Raw genomic sequence first — 16,889 nt, 5'->3', positions numbered from 1 at the left:
ATTTAAAGATTGCCTATAAACAACTTAGTCAGCAAAGCCTGGGACAATGGGCCCGATATACAAGGGTGTTGCTATAATTTACGTGCTCCCGTTTATTCCTGGATAAAATTAAGTCATACTTCCTAACAGCAAAATCTTTCCAGATCGGGCCCTGCGCCTCTACCCGGTACAGTGGGGTAAATGGACAGCCTGTATGTGGCTGTCAAATTGTATACGCCATAAAAAAGTAACGCACCAGCCATCATTTGCTTTAAGTAAAGTTTCGGAAGACCAGTTAAATTTTCCAACAGCTTCATTGACCTTTGAGCCCACAAATATATGACCTGGTCTGGGTGCCTACGACATGTACCCTTCTTTGCTTCAGGGAGCTGTTTGTTTCACTTAAGGGCAGATTTCTGCTGTAAGTGAGCTGCATGGCTAAACACTTATAAGGTCCAAAGGCGAGACCTATTGGCTATGCCAATGCTTGTTCTTCCTAGATATGGATGTTTGCTCGGATACTAATGGTAGTCCCCGTTTGTCCTTTGTATTTGCCTTGTAGCATCCAAGCACGGACTATAATACAGTTCGCGAAGCAACACGCATACCATACCGTGCTTTTTGAAAATCGAAGGATCTTTACAGCGCACACACATATTGTGCGCTGATTTTGGGGTAAGCCTCATTTCTGCTTCTAATCAATACACACGATATAAATAGGGAAGGTGAAACCCTCTGTAGACTAGTGATTGCCGAGCACGTGATTAAAGCCACAAACCACAACACTAGAAGTTGATGTATGTCACCGGATATGAGCACTTACCATATACTCACATAATAGATGCTATATAAGCATGATGCAAGGGCTAAATTTAGACTTGTATGATAATGATAGTACCCATCATCTTTGTACAGAGAATTTAACAAGATTGACGTTCAAGATCACGTTTATTACCCAGCCGATCTTAGACTGGGTCGGACCTATAACCAGCCAGAAGGTATGTTTTTTACCTCCTGGTACTAAATAAATTCACAATCTTAGGATAATGAGCAATTACTAAATATGGTCACATCTGGCTACCCTCTTTGGGCATACAAAGAGAAGTTGTACTTTACAAGGTAGGCCTGAGCTTTTCTGCTCAGTGTGTGTTTGGGAGAGGACACAGATGAGTGTATTCTCACTGATGTATATTATTAAGTATAGTAATGCGCTTGACCCTTCCTACACTTTCCACCACGAGCACCATGGTTTTTCTTTGTGATGTTCTTGATCTGTTGCTTATACTTCAACCTTTAACTCTTTAACCCAGGATATTGGGGGCTTTTGTCTCTTCCTGTCCCTCACCCTTTTTTCCCCATCTACTACCTCCAAGTGGTGGTGGGATTTGTAATGTTGTATCACAACTTTGGAAATATCATAGCATGGATTCTGCTAAAGTGATTTTAGTGTAACAATCCCCGAGGAATTGCGGGATTACATGATGTTTTCTGTTTTTCTTTCCCAGCCCTGAGGAAGTCGTGGGCCCTACCCCATACGACGAAACACATGTTGGCTGGATTCTGAGCAAGATACTAACATTAAAAGCATCTTGTCTAACTATTGTGCTCATTCTGTAACTTGAAAGTAATTTAACTTGAAAAAATCAGTACTTTGGTGTGATAGGGCTTTACATGTACGTTTGAGATCTGCGGATCTATTTTAGGGGATTTTGGATGATTGCCCCTCCCTAAGCACCCAATAAAACAAATAATCTCCAGTAACCCAATATTCCCGAAAGACCTGGGAGTGCCATAATCCATCCAGGATAAAATCATCCCAGCTTTTCTCATAGAAAGTAGTAGTCTACTTTTGTGCGTGGAAGTGGTAGGTCATTCACCAAAGATTAAAGCCACAGGTTTGGATTCGGGTGGCGCTCTTTCAATGACGAGGCTTCTAATTTGTTACTGTGTCAAATCCATTGGGTCTGGGAACGAAACTAGAATATCTGCAAGAAATGTGAAATACATTGATTGCAACTGCTGTATGTATTCAGGAATCGCTGCTGCCCATCGGAATTGAGACACACATGTACATCAAATAATGCGGCTGGTGATACTAATGTTTCTGCGGAGAGATTGGACTTTTGTTGTCTATTGGCAGTTTTAACTGATTAACATGGCTAGTAGCTCTGATTGTAAATTATCCAGCTCCAAAGAATGCGTACCACACTTTTATCACAGAAATGACTGTATTTTATGAGGATTATAGCAATGAGTTACTGGTTTTGTCATAGAGATCCTTTTGCTATTCGTGCAATGTCTGATGCACTACAGCACCTAGCACTGAGCTGGGAGAGTGGAGGGTCAGGTGCTGTATATTCAGAAATAACATGGGTTTAAAACCACCTGCTGACGAATTCCTTGTGTGTCGAAGAGTTCTCAGGCAACAATAAAAATGTAAAGATGCCTCCTGTGAATAATGTTACTGCTGGAGAGAGAGAGGCATTTTGTCTAGTGCCTGTTTTTCCTCATCATGAAGTAGCGGAAAGGGTTAATGTGACTACTGCAAAGAACGTGTACTATGCAGACCACTTAACGGCATTTTATGTGGCTAGCTCAATGAGTTACAGTGTTAGACCTGTCTGACTTTTTGGCGAAGTCCCTCCTAATTTTTATTTATTTTGTCCCCTTTTTGCCCCTCATACCCTTGTTAATTTTTGGGTCTACTGACTTTTTGTAGGTGTTGGTCAGGGGGATAGGTGTTTTCTCCCCCCCTCATAATCTTTTACCTGAGGCCCAGAGGCCTGTTCTGACAGGAAAGTTGGCACCACCTAAAATGGTGGCCACCAACTGCCCTAACTGTCACACACAGAACTTGGCCATAGCCTAACATAGGGCATTCCAGAACCTTCTGGTCCATTCTGGACCACTGTAGGGCAGCCTATATAAGGCGGAATGCGGGGCAGCCATTTGGTCTACCTGTGGAAGTCAGCTGGAGGACAGGTGGTAGCTAAGGGTGGGAAAAGGTTAGACTTAGGGTTGACCTCCTGAACTGGGAAGCTGCCTATTTGGTCCAAACCCCCAACTCCCCTTTTAGTTATTTGTCCTGGCCCCGCTGTGGGAAGTTTCTGGAGACCCTGGGCGCCTAACTTGCCCCTTTCTAAAATATAAAGGGGAAGTCTATAGGAGAAGGAGACTGCAGCGCTGCGGAGCGCAGTCCTCTGCTCAGCAGCTTGATTCTGAAGAGACTGTGAAGAAGGACTCTCCCACGGAGAGGGGCTTATCCTGGTGCCCTCTCTTTGCTCTGCTTGTACCCCAGTGCTGCCCAACTGTGGGAATCGCGCCCCCCCCTGGTGCCAAAACCCTTCTGTGACCGTCCCCCTACCTGAGACCACCAGGGCTGGAGAAGCGGAGACAGCGGGACCACAAGCGGTTCTACACCTGGGTCGGCAGGGGATTATTGAAGGAGCAGAAACGGCTGTTCAGCTGGCCGTGCTGTCCCTGCCTCGGTGTGGGCAAAGCGGGGCTGTTGTGGAGCTGTGATCGGAAGCTCTGAGGTGAGGAGCGGACTGCGCAAGCCCTCGTCAGTGTCCAAGGGGGCGGAAAAGGAAGGCGGCGACGATTGCAAAGCGCGACCTCAGGCGGTGAAACACTCGCCTTTCGCGCATGCCCATTGCGCTGCCGGGCTCCGTGAGGCGGGGCCGGATAGGAGAAGGCAGGTCCGGGAGAGAAGAGCGTCCTTCGCTGGAGGCTGCGCGTTGAGCGACGACATCAGCGTGTGCGGAGGAGCGCCGGTCACCGCTGCAGCTTGAGGAGGTGTTTGGCCTCACTCCCTCGCTCGAGCGCCAAACGGAGGAGCGGCGCGAGTGAGAGGCGAGAAACAGAGGAGCCGGCTGACTCCTAGTGAAGCGGTTGAAATCCATTCCCGCTCGAGCGCTACCAGAGGAACTCGCTCGAGTGGGAGAGGGGAACGCTGGTGTCCTGGAGACTGAGGTGCCTGGCTAGTGCTAAACATCCCTAACCTGGCACATGACCCGCTCCACTCGCTCTCTGACAACTCAGGACCCTGAAATGCAAGTAAGGTGGTAGTGTAAGGGGAAAGAGCCTTCTACCTAAGGGAACTCTGGCAGGTCTTAATAAACTATTGATCTGAGTGGTTCTTAACCAGTTGCTTTGGAGAGAGGAATAGAAGAAAAGCTGTACTGTTATCCATGCAACAGGGTGTTGCTCTGAACTGATTTATGTGTAGCTCTTGCCAACCTTTAAAGTAATGCGGTGTTAAGAGTTAGGATAAGGTGCGCAGAGTACAGTAAATGAATAGTTAACTAACAGGAAATTTAGTGATGTGATGTAAATACTTAAGGTCAGTCATCCGGTTTAAAACAAAATGCTACTCCTGGGATGATATCTGTTTGGGCTTATAGAGAGTAGTAGCTTTCTCCCAAGATTCTAGCGGGTTAATAATTAGCCTGATTGAACCTGAAGTACAGTTTATCCGAATGTAAAAGTGTGATAAGAATTCAGAAATACAGTGACTGCTAGTAATTCAAAAAGGGATTATTTGCTAATGATTTAAAACGTGTAATTGCTAACCCTGAAAGTGATCTAAACTGATTTGAATTATTTATATGTGAATTACTGACGTGACAACACAGAGCATATTATTTTTATATAAAGCAACACGTATTTTCATATAAATTTTGGTGTAGTGTTTTTCTTTTTGAGTGCTATTGCGTGAAATTACTTTTGGGTGGTCTGCAACCTTTACACTGTGCCTCTAGATGTTAGTCTTGCCCTAGGCCAGGCTACCTAATTCCAACATATTGGTGCCTAGCGGTGGGATTGCGGACTTGGTTGCAGCTACTTACTAGTAATTTGACGTAATACACCTAACCTACACCAGGAGTTTTCTCCTTGCGGCCCTCCCAATTAGTCCTTTTGTTTTTTCTAAATTTATTCCTGGTGGTGGGTGGAGTTGGCTTTAGGTTGCCTTTGCCACTCTAAAATTTCTGGTGTGTATCCAGGTTTGCCTGTCTCACAATGGAGTTTGCGGTGGAAAACCTGGAAGTCTATTCCGTGCCCCAATTGAGAATGTTCTGCCAACAAATGGGGGTCTTTTTCAAACAGGGTGCCAGGAAGGGGGAGCTCCAGACTAGCCTTAGGGCCTGGGTGGAGGCACACCAAGAGACAAAGGAGGAGGATGAAGAGGTTGACCAGGACATGCTGGGGGAGGTAGAAGAGTTATTCCGCGATGAGGGGGAAAACTTACTCACCAAACCAATGTCCTATTCCAGTAAGGGCAGTAGCATCTCTGGGAGAAGCCTAACAGAAGCCGAGCTCACCGATAGGAGAGAGAAAAGACAGCTAAAGTGGGAGTTGGCTAAGTTGGAGCAGGAGAAAGAGGAGAGGAGGATGGTCCATGAGTTTAGACTGAAGGAACTGGAGCTCCAAAGTCTGCGACGGGGGTCCTCTCCTGTTAGGAATGGTGGCAGCGAACCAAAAGAGTCAGCCAGGGAGACCAAACCCTATATTCCAAAGGACCTGATAGCGAGCTTCAGTCAGGGGGATGATGTAGCTAAGTGGCTGGCCGCTTATGAGGTTTCTTTGAAGGTTCATGGAGTGCAGGAGAAGCACTGGGGGGGTAGTTTGTACAAGTACATGCCTCCTGCTGGTCGGGACACCTTGCTGGCCCTGGATCCAGAGGAACAGACAAACTACCCCACCATGAAGTTGGCGTTATTGAGGAAGTTCGGGCTCACCCCAGAGAGGTACCGACAGAAGTTTAGGGGGAGTCACAAGATGGGCACTCAGAACTGGGTGGACTTCCTTGATTATGCCAGAAAGGCCTTAGAGGGTTGGGTCAAGGGCAGTGAGGTAAAGGATTATGAGGGGCTGTACAATTTATTTTTGAAAGAACACCTCCTCGAGAAATGTTTTCCCGAGCTGCGCCAACACCTGGTAGACAGCAAGCTGACCAATCCCCGGAAGCTTGCAGAGGAGGCGGACATCTGGACAAGTACTCGGGTGTCCTCCAAGGGGACTGGAGGGGAATCTCAAAAAGCCGGACAGGGCGCCCCCCAGAAGAAGGAGGGGGGGGAGAAAAAGAAAGAGTTCTCTAAAGGTCCCCAAAATAACTTCCAAGGGAAGGGAGCAGGTTTCACCCCTAGGGCAAACCCGCCCCGGAACCCTTATCCTGGCCAAAGCCAGCAGCCCAGGGTTCCCCACTGTTTTGAATGCGGTGGCGTTGGACATTATAAGGGAGATGTCAGATGCCCAAAGAGACCACCCCCTCCCACCGGAGGAAAGTCACCGGGAGTAGCTAGTGTAGCGCTCGGGGAGGAGTTGCCCTTAGATAAGGGGGGTGAGTGGGCGGGTGTCACCTTAGTGTCCCTGGGAGAGCGGGAGATGGTGCCAAAGATCCAGGTGCCCCCAAATACTACAAAGTATGGGCAATGGGTTACCATCAATGGCCAGAGAGGGGAGGCTCTGAGGGATACAGGAGCCAGCATGACTATGGTGAGAAGTCAGCTGGTGTCCCCAGAGCAGGTTGTTCCTAATGTACTCCACCCCGCCGCGATGGCTGACGGCAGAATGGGCCACTATCCAGTGGCTGAGGTTCCCTTTGAGTGGGAGGGGGTTGCAGGTTCACTTCGAGTTGCCGTAAGCCCTGCCGTGCCAGTCGATTGTTTGTTGGGGAATGACATGGAACACAACACTTGGAGAGAGGTGGAATACCGGACGCATTCTGCGATGCTGGGTACACCTAACTGGGCCTGTGTCAGCACAAGGTCTGCGACTGCCCGGAGAGGGAGTTCGCCTGGGTTGGAGCCTGGAACAATGGCCCAACCCGCTGCTAAAAAGGGTCAGAAACGGAGACAGGGACAGCCTGCTCCTGCTTCCACGCCCCATGTGACAGATCGGCCACCTGCAGTGGTAGGCCAGGAGTCCGTGGAGGGGGAAGTAGACTCTCTGGAGGATTTGCCCATCCCTGCTGAATGGCATGTGGAGGGAGGCCCTACCAGAGAGGAATTCTGTAGGGGGCAGAGGGAGTGCCCTACCCTTGAGGGACTGAGGCGTCAGGCTGAAGCCCAAGCAGCAGGTGATGCTACGGGACACCACCATATTTACTGGGAGGATGGCCTCCTCTACAGTGAACCTAAGGTTCCTCTACCTGGCTCATCAAGGGCCTTGGTGGTCCCGCAGCAATACCGAGCCTTTCTGTTGGAATTGGCTCATGCGATACCACTGGCAGGACACTTAGGCCAGGACAAGACCTTTGCACGGCTTGTTCTCCACTTTTACTGGCCTCAGATGAAAGCGGCGTCCAACACATACTGTAGGACATGTGTATCCTGCCAGGCCAGTGGGAAGACAGGGGTGAAGCTAAAGGCTCCCCTGGAACCACTTCCTGTCGTTAGCACCCCCTTTGAAAGGGTGGGCATCGACATTGTAGGGCCATTGGATCCACCAACAACAGCTGGTCACAGGTTCATCCTGGTTCTGGTGGATCATGCCACACGGTACCCAGAGGCCATCCCTCTGAGGACTGTTACTGCACCTGTGGTGGCTAAGGCCCTGATGGGAATCTTTACTAGGGTAGGATTCCCAAAGGAGGTTGTGTCTGACAGGGGGACTAACTTCCTGTCTGCTTACATGCGGACTATGTGGAAGGAGTGTGGGGTGACCTACCGGTTCACCACTCCTTATCACCCCCAGTCCAATGGACTGGTTGAGAGGTTCAATAAGACCCTGAAGGGCATGATAAGAAGTCTGCCAGAGAGTTTACGGAGGAAGTGGGACATCCTCCTACCTTGCTTACTGTTCTCCTACAGGGAGGTGCCACAGAAAGGAGTGGGCTTCAGCCCATTTGAATTGTTGTATGGGCACCCAGTGCGTGGGCCTCTCAGCCTGGTGAAGGAAGGATGGGAGAAGTCTCCCAGAAAACCTCCCCAGGATGTGGTGAGCTACATGTTGGCCTTCAGAAGCCAGATGGCCAAGTTGTGGAAGCAGGCTGCTGACAACTTGGAGGCCAGTCAGGCAGTCATGAAGGAATGGTACGATCAGAATGCTCACCCGGTGGAGTTGGAGCCTGGCCAGAAAGTCTGGGTGATGGAACCTGGAGAGCTAAGTGCCCTTCAGGATCGTTGGACAGGCCCCTTTGAGGTGTTGGAGAAAAAGGGTAAGGCCACTTACTTGGTGGATCTTAAGACCCCGAGGCAGCCCCTACGGGTGCTGCATGCCAATCGCCTCAAACCCCACCATGAGAGGCCAGAGGTCATCCTGATGTTGGTGACTGATGGTGCTGAGGAAGCAGAAAGCGAGCCTCTCCCAGACCTCTTTTCATGTCAAGAGAAGGATGGGTCGGTGGAGGGAGTGATTCTCTCCCCGTCTCTCACTCCTGAGCAACGAGAGGACTGCCGACAGGTATTGGGGCAGTACTCTTCACTGTTTTCCCTTGTCCCAGGCAGAACCCACCTGTGTACCCATGATGTGGACACAGGAGACAGCCCCCCAGTGAAATCCAAGACCTATAGGCTGTCGGACAAGGTGAAGGCTAGCATCCATGGCGAAGTTGCCAAGATGTTGGAGCTAGGAGTGATAGAACCGTCCAGCAGCCCTTGGTCCAGTCCGGTGGTGCTAGTCCCAAAAGCTGCCCCACCGGGCACCACACCAGAACTGAGGTTCTGTGTGGATTACCGAGGACTGAACTCAGTTACCAAAACTGATGCTCATCCCATCCCCAGGGCGGATGAGTTAATTGACCGGCTAGGAGCTGCCCAATACCTAAGTACCTTTGACCTCACTTCAGGGTACTGGCAGATCTCCTTGACAGATGGAGCAAGGGAAAGGTCAGCCTTCTCCACGCCTGAGGGACACTTCCAGTTCTGTGTGATGCCCTTTGGGCTCAAGAACGCCCCTGCCACATTTCAGCGACTGGTGAACCAGGTCCTCTCTGGAATGGAGGGTTTCTCGGCTGCTTACCTGGATGACATTGCTGTCTTCAGTAGCAGTTGGGAGGACCACTTGCAACATTTGCAAGCAGTTCTCCAGGCGCTGAAACAAGCTGGATTGACCATCAAAGCCAGCAAATGCCAGATTGGGCAGGGGTCGGTTGTGTACCTGGGACACTTGGTGGGTAGGGGGTCCGTGCAACCCCTACAGGCGAAGATTGAGGCAATCATGGCCTGGGAACCCCCCAAGACACAGACTGAGGTCCGAGCTTTCCTGGGCCTCACAGGTTACTACCGTCGCTTTGTGAAGGGGTATGGCACTATTGTAGCGCCCCTCACAGAGCTCACCTCTAGGAAACAACCTCGACGGGTAGTTTGGACAAAGGCTTGTCAGCGAGCCTTTGAAAAGTTGAAGCAGGCAATGTGCGAAGCACCGGTCCTGAAGGCTCCCAATTTCTCCAAGGAGTTTATTGTGCAAACAGATGCATCCGAACATGGCATTGGGGCAGTGTTATCGCAACTCAATGAAGAGGGCCTGGATCAACCTATAGTCTTCTTATCCAGGAGACTACTTCCCCGGGAACAGAAGTGGAGTGCCATTGAGAGGGAAGCTTTTGCGGTGGTGTGGGCTCTGAAGAAGCTGCGGCCATACCTCTTTGGCTCGCACTTCCTGGTTCAGACCGACCACCGACCCCTTCGTTGGCTGATGCAAATGAAGGGGGAAAATCCCAAGTTGTTGAGGTGGTCCATATCCCTACAGGGAATGGACTTCCGGGTGGAACATCGGCCTGGAGTGGACCACGCCAATGCAGACGGTCTCTCCAGGTATTTCCGCCTTAGTGATGAGGACTCCCAAGGGGTTGGGTAGTTCTCCCCACTTTCAGCTGGGGGGGACGCGTGTTAGACCTGTCTGACTTTTTGGCGAAGTCCCTCCTAATTTTTATTTATTTTGTCCCCTTTTTGCCCCTCATACCCTTGTTAATTTTTGGGTCTACTGACTTTTTGTAGGTGTTGGTCAGGGGGATAGGTGTTTTCTCCCCCCCTCATAATCTTTTACCTGAGGCCCAGAGGCCTGTTCTGACAGGAAAGTTGGCACCACCTAAAATGGTGGCCACCAACTGCCCTAACTGTCACACACAGAACTTGGCCATAGCCTAACATAGGGCATTCCAGAACCTTCTGGTCCATTCTGGACCACTGTAGGGCAGCCTATATAAGGCGGAATGCGGGGCAGCCATTTGGTCTACCTGTGGAAGTCAGCTGGAGGACAGGTGGTAGCTAAGGGTGGGAAAAGGTTAGACTTAGGGTTGACCTCCTGAACTGGGAAGCTGCCTATTTGGTCCAAACCCCCAACTCCCCTTTTAGTTATTTGTCCTGGCCCCGCTGTGGGAAGTTTCTGGAGACCCTGGGCGCCTAACTTGCCCCTTTCTAAAATATAAAGGGGAAGTCTATAGGAGAAGGAGACTGCAGCGCTGCGGAGCGCAGTCCTCTGCTCAGCAGCTTGATTCTGAAGAGACTGTGAAGAAGGACTCTCCCACGGAGAGGGGCTTATCCTGGTGCCCTCTCTTTGCTCTGCTTGTACCCCAGTGCTGCCCAACTGTGGGAATCGCGCCCCCCCCTGGTGCCAAAACCCTTCTGTGACCGTCCCCCTACCTGAGACCACCAGGGCTGGAGAAGCGGAGACAGCGGGACCACAAGCGGTTCTACACCTGGGTCGGCAGGGGATTATTGAAGGAGCAGAAACGGCTGTTCAGCTGGCCGTGCTGTCCCTGCCTCGGTGTGGGCAAAGCGGGGCTGTTGTGGAGCTGTGATCGGAAGCTCTGAGGTGAGGAGCGGACTGCGCAAGCCCTCGTCAGTGTCCAAGGGGGCGGAAAAGGAAGGCGGCGACGATTGCAAAGCGCGACCTCAGGCGGTGAAACACTCGCCTTTCGCGCATGCCCATTGCGCTGCCGGGCTCCGTGAGGCGGGGCCGGATAGGAGAAGGCAGGTCCGGGAGAGAAGAGCGTCCTTCGCTGGAGGCTGCGCATTGAGCGACGACATCAGCGTGTGCGGAGGAGCGCCGGTCACCGCTGCAGCTTGAGGAGGTGTTTGGCCTCACTCCCTCGCTCGAGCGCCAAACGGAGGAGCGGCGCGAGTGAGAGGCGAGAAACAGAGGAGCCGGCTGACTCCTAGTGAAGCGGTTGAAATCCATTCCCGCTCGAGCGCTACCAGAGGAACTCGCTCGAGTGGGAGAGGGGAACGCTGGTGTCCTGGAGACTGAGGTGCCTGGCTAGTGCTAAACATCCCTAACCTGGCACATGACCCGCTCCACTCGCTCTCTGACAACTCAGGACCCTGAAATGCAAGTAAGGTGGTAGTGTAAGGGGAAAGAGCCTTCTACCTAAGGGAACTCTGGCAGGTCTTAATAAACTATTGATCTGAGTGGTTCTTAACCAGTTGCTTTGGAGAGAGGAATAGAAGAAAAGCTGTACTGTTATCCATGCAACAGGGTGTTGCTCTGAACTGATTTATGTGTAGCTCTTGCCAACCTTTAAAGTAATGCGGTGTTAAGAGTTAGGATAAGGTGCGCAGAGTACAGTAAATGAATAGTTAACTAACAGGAAATTTAGTGATGTGATGTAAATACTTAAGGTCAGTCATCCGGTTTAAAACAAAATGCTACTCCTGGGATGATATCTGTTTGGGCTTATAGAGAGTAGTAGCTTTCTCCCAAGATTCTAGCGGGTTAATAATTAGCCTGATTGAACCTGAAGTACAGTTTATCCGAATGTAAAAGTGTGATAAGAATTCAGAAATACAGTGACTGCTAGTAATTCAAAAAGGGATTATTTGCTAATGATTTAAAACGTGTAATTGCTAACCCTGAAAGTGATCTAAACTGATTTGAATTATTTATATGTGAATTACTGACGTGACAACACAGAGCATATTATTTTTATATAAAGCAACACGTATTTTCATATAAATTTTGGTGTAGTGTTTTTCTTTTTGAGTGCTATTGCGTGAAATTACTTTTGGGTGGTCTGCAACCTTTACACTGTGCCTCTAGATGTTAGTCTTGCCCTAGGCCAGGCTACCTAATTCCAACATACAGCTTGTCACAGAGGTCCTTTTGTTACTTGCATTTCATTAGTTACAATCCTAAAATGGCACAGTTAGGTATGAACTCTCTTCAAGAACCTGCATTCAAACTGTGTGTATAGGTTAGAACATTCTTTTCTCCCTTAGTCTTTCATTATCCTAATGCTGCTAAAAAGGGTTAGTTTGCGTAGATGAGCATTCTTTTTACTTATGCCAATTACTGTGGTACGTTTTAAATCCTGAGTTTATGCTTCTCCAGACCATACACTCTTAAAATATACTGCATACTTGTATCTATGACGTGATTCCTACAACTTGCAATCCTCACCGTCATATGTAACATTTCCTATAGACTACATTTACACAGATATGATTCATTGTCTCTGTATAATGTGTGTGTGATGTATCGATCTCTGACACTCTACACTGTTTTGAGCAGCTCTATAAAACAAATAAAACGTATATGAGAAGGTAAGTACCCTTCCATCTTCATAACTTGATTTTTTCGAGTGAGAAAGTGTTACTCTAAGTGTCACACATTTGGTCGTTGGAAGTCATTCATGAGTACACTGAAACTATGAAAATGCCACACTTAAGCAATCTGAAACCTTGGCAGCTATGGAGATTTAGTGTGCCTCACTCACATAAATGCACTTTTTGCATCGGAGCATGATTGATACTGCCAGGATTCTGTTCCAGTGTTAGCCAGCCAGGTGTTCGCTTGGGAACATTTAAGGGATGCTACTACTATTATGATAGTAGTATACCAGGGGTGTTAGCGTCTTCCTTGTGGCTTTATGTAGCTCATACAGTCTCAATCTCCCTGATGTACGTACTGTACTATGCAAAGGGAGACCAACTTGGCCCATCAAAAGAGGTTGGAGAAGCAAAGATCATTCATGGAAATGAATTAATAATTCAAAATGTAATTTTAGATTAGGAATCTAGGAATAGGTTATCTGATTTAAAATAATCAATACTGTGTCTGTCAAACTGTTTTTTGTAAATCATTGTTCTTTTTATCTTTATTCCTTTCATAAGCACCCACGGGCAAGAGGGCACCCTCATGAACAGCTGCCACCACCACCAGCGCCGCGGAACGTTTGAAGACAACCACAACCAGGTCGACTCCCACCACCAGCTCTGCAGCCTTGGCAGATGGTTCTGGCGACCCCAGTAAGTCATGTTTATTATTATTTCTAACTTGTAACTATTCCCACTAGTAAAAGTATGGCCTTGTACATTTATACTATTTACTTTTCTTCAACTTTACTATCAAAGGTTTTTTTATCCCTTCATTTTCCAGTGTTTTTCTATCTTGTGCGGCTGACTTTCTCCTGTCTGTAACTTTTTTCTGGTCCCCTGTTAGGTTTTGCATGGACATCGATTCACCAAAATGCCAGGGGTAGCAGAAGTGACATCACACAGCCTTTGACCTTAATGAATCATAGCATTTGTATAGCGCACTACTTACTCGGGTTTATAGACGAGGGTTCCTCTGAGAGTGGTGTTGGGGTCGGTGTGGATCTGGAAGTAGAGGTGTTTGGTGGTGCTGAGGGCTTCGTCGGTGTTGGGCGATTCCTCCTCCTACTCCGTTGGTGCGGTCCCTGCTGGTGATCTTGTAGCCTTCCGGGATGGTTATGGCGATGTCGGGTGCCGAGGAAGGGTTCAGCTAGGTCTCCGTCAGGAAGGTGACGTCTGGGGTGGTTGAGTCGAGTAGGTCTCAGAGTTCAACGGCGTGTTTGCGGGCAAAGCGGGTGTTGAGAATCAGAGGAAGTTATATCATATGACCTTTAATCCTGAGTCTTTTCAGGAGGTGAAGTCATATAACCTTAATCCTTAGGACATCACAAGAATTGACATCACTAACATTCTATAATAACTGTATCATTATTATGAAAATACAAGTTAAACAAATGTCTGTTTTAATTTCCACCTGTATTATGGTGCTGATATGATCTTCGAAAGTGGTGGGAAATAATACTAGCTCTGAATTGTAGAAAGTGAAGCAAATGAGCCAAACCTCCTCTATGGAGTTTGCAGAGAGGTTCAGAAACTGAGGAAATGTTTTTAAGTATTGGGTCAAATAGTGCATTGTAAAGCACATTTTTCAAATAGATTAGCTAAAAAGGGCTCTCATTAAATATTCATGTCTTTTCCTATTATGCCAAGCCAATCGACCCCATTGTTTCAAAATGTGATCTAGGGCCCCTATATGTTAAAAAATATCTCTAGCATGTCAGGACCAGCATTTTATCATGGCTGCCCCGCTCCCATATCCCACTGTTGTGCTCCTATATGCAAAGACTTACCTCCAATGTGCAGTAATCATATCTACAAAAACATCAGCGAAGGAAAAACCCTTTAAGTGCAGCTAGTCAATCATCAGTCTTACACAGGCATCAGCAAACACACACGGGGGAAAACCATACCATTGTAATGAATGTGGAAGTAGTTTTCATGACTCTTCCGCATTAAGGATTCATCAGCAAAATCACACAGGGGAAAAGCCTTTCCAGTGCAGTGAATGTGTGAAAAGCTTTAGTCAGCTATCAATCCTGCAGAGTCATCAGAGAACACTCACGGGCAAAACCATACCATTGCAGTGAATGCGGAAGCAGTTTTAGTAACTGCTAAAACCTAAGGATGCATCAGAGGACACACATGGGGGAAAGTCATACAAGTGCACTGAATGCAGTAAAGGCTTTAGTCGCTCATCAGTTCTACACCGCCATAAGCAAAAACACACCTTCATTGAACACACATGGAAATAATCCAAGAGATGCAGAGAATCTGGCAAGACCCTAAACACATCAACAATAATACTGACCCATTTGTGGACACACACAGGAACATAAAAGTGCAGTTAGTGTGATGGAAGACTTGACTAGAAGGAAAGAAATAAAAAGGAGATATTTGTGGTATTATGAAATTGTCTATTCTCAGCAAATGTTCATTTCTCCACATGGAGGAAAAACCAAGAAGTACCAGGAAGCTTATTGGGCGACTAGCATAATGTGGAATAAAAGAAAAGAAACATATCTTTTCGAGTGAAACAGACATAAAGAAAAGCATCCAAGCACAACTGAGCACGCTACTGGTTAAAGCAACACTATGAACAATACTTGGACTCATGGGTATTTTCAGCGAAATTTAGGGATTACTGATAAAACCCGATAAGCCATCAACCCAAAACAAATGTACTCCCATGGAATGCTCATCCAAAAGTCAAAGGTAGTTCCTAATAGTGAACAGTGTAGTATACACGTCATCCAATCAGAAGGATGGTAAAGAGGCTTTACTCCAGGGGAGTGACACGCACAAGAAGAGCCAACACAGGCTGACGCACAACATGCAAAATAGGCAAGCTACTACCAACATTTATCAAACAATATCCTAGGACAAAAGCTAGATATGAGCATAGTTTTTGTTCTCTACACTAAATAATACAAACAACCACGTACATGCCGTTCACTCCTGTCTCTCTTTAATGAAGAGTGCTGTTACCATCAAATTTCCTGATACTCATTGTACAAAACATAGATGGAAGAAAGGCTGAGTCAGTCATACCGAGCTGACTGGTGTTCTGCCAGTTTATATTTCTATAAACCCTACCTTGGGAAGGCAAGAATAACACTATAACGCTATAAACTCTAAAGTAGAAAATCACTTGTGGGAGGGAGGCAGCAACTTGAGTCAGTCACACGTAATAAAAGAGGCACATATTTCCCCTATTGGAATTTATATCATAAGACAAACATATATGTTCAAAATCTGACTCAATGCCGATGAATATAAAAGATATTTGAAAACTGTAGACTGTATGAAGTGCTTTTTTAGTGTCATCACTGCCAGACGTTCATGGGCATGTGGCATTATTAAGAAATCGTTTTGGTGTAATAGTGGAGGAAGAAGGTGTTAGACAGATGACATAACATAACATATAACAAATCGAAATTGATCAGCGTGTGGGGGCCATCGGTATATGTATTACACTGAAAGCGGGACTACCTGATCAGGATTTTTAGGGCTCGCCTGCTGATGCTCTTCAGCGCATAGCTGGCGAAGCTCTATTGTGGCTTAAACAGAGGTTAACCACCACTGGCGATTTCACTGGCGATTGCATGTAGTGCATGTGCTTTTTAGGTCATTGCGCTTGCGCAAGCCCTAAAAAGCGCGTGCACAATGCCACCAGCCGCCTGCCTGCCTGCCTCGCATTACCACATCAAAGGCAGCCCTCCGAGCGCATTTCTCACCCCCTAATTATTCACGACCGGCCGGCCGGCACATCAAAGGCTGCTGCTGCCGTGACTCGCATTTCTCCTCCCTCCTCCCCTATCACTGCCCAGGCCGGCGGTACTTTCTCTTTACACGGGCGCCCATTCCTGAATCACTTGACATCTCTCCACATTATTTGCATTTTGTTAATTAAAAAAATAACGCTATCTGTTCTGAACTTTACCAAGGTGCTCGGCCCCTTCTTTCTTCATTTCTTACTGACACGTGTCAAATATATTTTAAAAATTTACGTTGCGTAGTATATTTTTGTCATTTTTGCCCAGTGTTTTATCACGGTATTGACAACATCGAGTCTGCTGTGTCCTAGAATAAAAAAGATTTGGCGTTGTGGTTATGCAAACACTTTCCTTTTTTGATAGCATAAGTCATATGCTTGTGTTTTGATGTGGACATTTTGCATTTGCAATGCCAGCTTCCATGCACGTTGTGAAGGAGGGCTGCCGCCTTGTCCACGTTGACGATGATGCTTGATGGGCGCATGCGATTTGTCCAATGCGCTATTTTCCATAAACGTGGGTTCTCCGGTTTCAGTTAAACAGTTACAAGCTGTCTCTGGAATGCGGCCATGAATCTCCCGACGTATCTGGCTCAAGGTTGCAG

At 47.7% G+C, this 16,889-nt stretch overlaps 2 protein-coding genes across 3 annotated transcripts in view; one reads left to right on the top strand and one right to left on the bottom strand.

Moving 5' to 3' along the window:
* Positions 1-16,889, bottom strand: part of LOC144806574 (uncharacterized) — a 350,735-nt gene that overhangs the window by 57,270 nt on the left and 276,576 nt on the right. The gene's annotated exons all lie outside the window — the stretch shown is intronic.
* The window catches only part of LOC144807972 (uncharacterized), a 56,968-nt gene that overhangs the window by 9,343 nt on the left and 30,736 nt on the right, over positions 1-16,889 (top strand). The window contains exon 2 of the mRNA XM_078673558.1: positions 13,032-13,166. The gene's annotated coding sequence lies outside the window, so the exon portion shown is untranslated. The remainder of the gene's footprint in view (positions 1-13,031; positions 13,167-16,889) is intronic.

This window comes from Lissotriton helveticus, chromosome 1_2 (genome assembly GCF_964261635.1).
Source record: "Lissotriton helveticus chromosome 1_2, aLisHel1.1, whole genome shotgun sequence".
NCBI lineage: Eukaryota > Metazoa > Chordata > Amphibia > Caudata > Salamandridae > Lissotriton > Lissotriton helveticus.
This window is presented reverse-complemented; position numbering and strand designations above follow the sequence as displayed.